Below are 6,472 nucleotides of genomic sequence, written 5' to 3'. Positions count from 1 at the left end.
ACAAGTATATTCCATGCAGTTTACATGTAGAAATAAAAACTCATGGTATAACAGTGTATTCACAATGAATACAAGTATATTCCATGCAGTTTACATATAGAAGTAAAAACTCATGGTATAACAGTGTATTCGCATTGAATACAAGTATATTTGATGCTGTTTACATATAGAAGTAAAAACTCATGGTATAACAGTGTATTCACATTGAATACAAGTATATTCCATGCAGTTTACATATAGAAGTAAGAACTCATGGTATAACAGTGTATTCACATTGAATACAAGTATATTTGATGCTGTTTACATATACAAGTAAAAACTCATGGTATAACAGTGTATTCACATTGAATACAAGTATATTTGATGCTGTTTACATATAGAAGTAAAAACTCATGGTATAACAGTTTATCACATTGAATACAAGTATATTCCATGCAGTATACATATAGAAGTAAAAACTCATGGTATAACAGTGTATTCACATTGAATACAAGTATATTTGATGCTGTTTACATATAGAAGTAAAAACTCATGGTATAACAGTGTATTCACATTGAATACAAGTATATTCCATGCAGTTTACATATAGAAGTAAAAATTCATGGTATAACAGTGTATTCACATTGAATACAAGTATATACCATGCAGTTTACATATAGAAGTAAAAACTCATGGTATAACAGTGTATTCACATTGAATACAAGTATATTTGATGCAGTATACATATAGAAGTAAAAACTCATGGTATCACAGTGTGTTCACATTGAATACAAGTATATTCGATGCAGTATACATATAGAAGTAAAAACACATGGTATAACAGTGTATTCACATTGAATACAAGTATATTCCATGCAGTTTACATATAGAAGTAAAAACTCATGGTATAACAGTGTATTCACATTGAATACAAGTATATTTGATGCTGTTTACATATAGAAGTAAAAACTCATGGTATAACAGTGTATTCACATTGAATACAAGTATATTCCATGCAGTTTACATATAGAAGTAAAAATTCATGGTATAACAGTGTATTCACATTGAATACAAGTATATACCATGCAGTTTACATATAGAAGTAAAAACTCATGGTATAACAGTGTATTCACATTGAATACAAGTATATTTGATGCAGTATACATATAGAAGTAAAAACTCATGGTATCACAGTGTGTTCACATTGAATACAAGTATATTCGATGCAGTATACATATAGAAGTAAAAACACATGGTATAACAGTGTATTCACATTGAATACAAGTATATTCCATGCAGTTTACATATAGAAGTAAAAACTCATGGTATAACAGTGTATTCACATTGAATACAAGTATATTCCATGCAGTTTACATATAGAAGTAAAAACTCATGGTATAGCAGTGTATTCACATTGAATACAAGTATATCCCATGCAGTTTACATATAGAAGTACAAACTCATGGTATAACAGTGTATTCACATTGAATACAAGTATATTTGATGCTGTTTACATATAGAAGTAAAAACTCATGGTATAACAGTGTATTCACATTGAATTCAAGTATATTCCATGCAGTTTACATATAGAAGTAAAAACTCATGGTATAACAGTGTATTCACATTGAATACAAGTATATTTGATGCAGTACACATATAGAAGTAAAAACTCATGGTATAAGAGTGTATTTACATTGAATACAAGTATATTTGATGCTGTTTACATATAGAAGTAAAAACTCATGGTATAACAGTGTGTTTAAATTGAATACAAGTATATTTCATGCTGTTTACATATAGAAGTAAAAACTCATGGTATAACAGTGTATTCACATTAAATACAAGTATATTTGATGCTGTTTACATATAGAAGTAAAAACTCATGGTATAACAGTGTATTCACATTGAATACAAGTATATTCCATGCAGTATACATATAGAAGTAAAAACACATGGTATAACAGTGTATTCACATTGTATACAAGTATATTCCATGCAGTTTACATATAGAAGTAAAAACTCATGGTCTAAACCTGTATTCAAATTGAATACAAGTATATTCCATGCAGTTTACATATAGAAGTAAAAACTCATGGTATAACAGTGTATTCACATTGAATACAAGTATATTTGATGCAGTATACATATAGAAGTAAAAACTCATGGTATCACAGTGTGTTCACATTGAATACAAGTATATTCCATGCAGTATACATATAGAAGTAAAAACTCATGGTATAACAGTGTATTTACATTGAATACAAGTATATTCCATGCAGTATACATATAGAAGTAAAAACACATGGTATAACAGTGTATTCACATTGAATACAAGTATATTCCATGCAGTTTACATATAGAAGTAAAAACTCATGGTATAACAGTGTATTCACATTGAATACAAGTATATTCCATGCAGTTTACATATAGAAGTAAAAACTTATGGTATAACAATGTATTCACATTGAATACAAGTATATTTGATGCTGTTTACATATAGAAGTAAAAACTCGTGGTATAACAGTGTATTAACATTGAATACAAGTATATTCCATGCAGTTTACATATAGAAGTAAAAACTCATGGTATAACAGTGTATTCACATTGAATACAAGTATATTTGATGCTGTTTACATATAGAAGTAAAAACTCATGGTATAACAGTGTATTCACATTGAATACAAGTATGTTTGATGCTGTTTACATATAGAAGTAAAAACTCATGGTATAACAGTGTATTCACATTGAATACAAGTATATTTGATGCTGTTTACATATAGAAGTAAAAACTCATGGTATAACAGTGTATTCAAATTGAATACAAGTATATTCCATGCAGTATACATATAGAAGTAAAAACACATGGTATAACAGTGTATTCACATTGTATACAAGTATATTCCATACAGTTTACATATAGAAGTAAAAACTCATGGTCTAAACGTGTATTCAAATTGAATACAAGTATATTCCATGCAGTTTACATATAGAAGTAAAAACTCATGGTATAACAGTGTATTCACATTGAATACAAGTATATTTGATGCAGTATACATATAGAAATAAAAACTCATGGTATCACAGTGTGTTCACATTGAATACAAGTATATTCCATGCAGTATACATATAGAAGTAAAAACTCATGGTATAACAGTGTATTTACATTGAATACAAGTATATTCCATGCAGTATACATATAGAAGTAAAAACATATGGTATAACAGTGTATTCACATTGAATACAAGTATATTCCATGCAGTTTACATATAGAAGTAAAAACTCATGGTATAACAGTGTATTCACATTGAATACAAGTATATTCCATGCAGTTTACATATAGAAGTAAAAACTTATGGTATAACAGTGTATTCACATTGAATACAAGTATATTTGATGCTGTTTACATATAGAAGTAAAAACTCGTGGTATAACAGTGTATTAACATTGAATACAAGTATATTCCATGCAGTTTACATATAGAAGTAAAAACTCATGGTATAACAGTGTATTCACATTGAATACAAGTATATTTGATGCTGTTTACATATAGAAGTAAAAACTCATGGTATAACAGTGTATTCACATTGAATACAAGTATATTCCATGCAGTTTACATATAGAAGTAAAAACTCATGGTCTAAACGTGTATTCAAATTGAATACAAGTATATTCCATGCAGTTTACATATCGAAGTAAAAACTCATGGTATAACAGTGTATCCACATTGAATACAAGTATATTTGATGCAGTATACATATAGAAGTAAAAACTCATGGTATCACAGTGTGTTCACATTGAATACAAGTATATTCCATGCAGTATACATATAGAAGTAAAAACTCATGGTATAACAGTGTATTTACATTGAATACAAGTATATTCCATGCAGTATACATATAGAAGTAAAAACTCATGGTATAACAGTGTATTCACATTGAATACAAGTATATTCCATGCAGTTTACATATAGAAGTAAAAACTCATGGTATAACAGTGTATTCACATTGAATACAAGTATATTCCATGCAGTTTACATATAGAAGTAAAAACTCATGGTATAACAGTGTATTCACATTGAATACAAGTATATTTGATGCAGTACACATATAGAAGTAAAAACTCATGGTATAACAGTGTATTCACATTGAATACAAGTATGTTTGATGCTGTTTACATATAGAAGTAAAAACTCATGGTATAACAGTGTGTTCAAATTGAATACAAGTATATTTCATGCTGTTTACATATAGAAGTAAAAACTCGTGGTATAACAGTGTATTCACATTAAATACAAGTATATTTGATGCTGTTTACATATAGAAGTAAAAACTCATGGTAAACAGTGTATTCACATAGAATACAAGTATATTCCATGCAGTTTACATATAGAAGTAAAAACTCATGGTATAAAAGTGTATTCACATTGAATACAAGTATATTTGATGCTGTTTACATATAGAAGTAAAAACTCATGGTATAACAGTGTGTTCACATTGAATACAATTATATTCCATGCAGTATACAAATAGAAGTAAAAACTCAAGGTATAACGGTGTATTTACATTGAATACAAGTATATTCCATGCAGTATACATATAGAAGTAAAAACACATGGTATAACAGTGTATTCACATTGAATACAAGTATATTCCATGCAGTTTACATATAGAAGTAAAAACTCATGGTATAACAGTGTATTTCCATTGAATACAAGTATATTCCATGCAGTTTACATATAGAAGTAAAAACTTATGGTATAACAGTGTATTCACATTGAATACAAGTATATTTGATGCTGTTTACATATAGAAGTAAAAACTCGTGGTATAACAGTGTATTCACATTGAATACAAGTATATTCCATGCAGTTTACATATAGAAGTAAAAACTCATGGTATAACAGTGTATTCACATTGAATACAAGTATATTTGATGCTGTTTACATATAGAAGTAAAAACTCATGGTATAACAGTGTATTCACATTGAATACAAGTATATTCCATGCAGTTTACATATAGAAGTAAAAACTCATGGTATAACAGAGTATTCACATTGAATACAAGTATATTCCATGCAGTTTACATATAGAAGTAAAAACTCATGGTATAACAATGTATTCACATTGAATAAAAGTATATTTGATGCTGTTTACATATAGAAGGAAAAACTCATGGTATAACAGTGTATTCACATTGAATACAAGTATATTCCATGCAGTTTAAATATAGAAGTAAAGACTCATGGTATAACAGTGTATTCACATTGAATACAAGTATATTTGATGTTGTTTACATATAGAAGTAAAATCACTCATGGTATAACAGTGTATTCACATTGAATTCAAGTATATTTGATGCAGTATAAAAACATAAAAAAAAAACTCATGGTATAACAGTGTGTTCACATTGAATACAATTATATTCCATGCAGTATACAAATAGAAGTAAAAACTCAAGGTATAACGGTGTATTTACATTGAATACAAGTATATTCCATGCAGTACACATATAGAAGTAAAAACACATGGTATAACAGTGTATTCACATTGAATACAAGTATATTCCATGCAGTTTACATATAGAAGTAAAAACTCATGGTATAACAGTGTATTTCCATTGAATACAAGTATATTCCATGCAGTTTACATATAGAAGTAAAAACTTATGGTATAACAGTGTATTCACATTGAATACAAGTATATTTGATGCTGTTTACATATAGAAGTAAAAACTCGTGGTATAACAGTGTATTCACATTGAATACAAGTATATTCCATGCAGTTTACATATAGAAGTAAAAACTCATGGTATAACAGTGTATTCACATTGAATACAAGTATATTTGATGCTGTTTACATATAGAAGTAAAAACTCATGGTATAACAGTGTATTCACATTGAATACAAGTATATTCCATGCAGTTTACATATAGAAGTAAAAACTCATGGTATAACAGAGTATTCACATTGAATACAAGTATATTCCATGCAGTTTACATATAGAAGTAAAAACTCATGGTATAACAATGTATTCACATTGAATACAAGTATATTTGATGCTGTTTACATATAGAAGGAAAAACTCATGGTATAACAGTGTATTCACATTGAATACAAGTATATTCCATGCAGTTTAAATATAGAAGTAAAGACTCATGGTATAACAGTGTATTCACATTGAATACAAGTATATTTGATGTTGTTTACATATAGAAGTAAAAACTCATGGTATAACAGTGTATTCACATTGAATTCAAGTATATTTGATGCAGTATACATATAGAAGAAAAAACTCATGGTAAAACAGTGTATTCACATTGAATACAAGTATATTTGATGCAGTATACATATAGAAGTAAAAATTCATGGTATAACAGTGTATTCACATTGAATACAAGTATATTCCATGCAGTATACATATAGAAGTAAAAACTCATGGTATAACAGTGTATTCACATTGAATACAAGTATATTCCATGCAGTTTACATATAGA

The sequence above is a fragment of the Daphnia magna genome, unplaced genomic scaffold (assembly GCF_020631705.1).
Source record: "Daphnia magna isolate NIES unplaced genomic scaffold, ASM2063170v1.1 Dm_contigs428, whole genome shotgun sequence".
Lineage (NCBI taxonomy): Eukaryota > Metazoa > Arthropoda > Branchiopoda > Diplostraca > Daphniidae > Daphnia > Daphnia magna.
Note: the sequence above shows the minus strand (reverse complement) of the source record.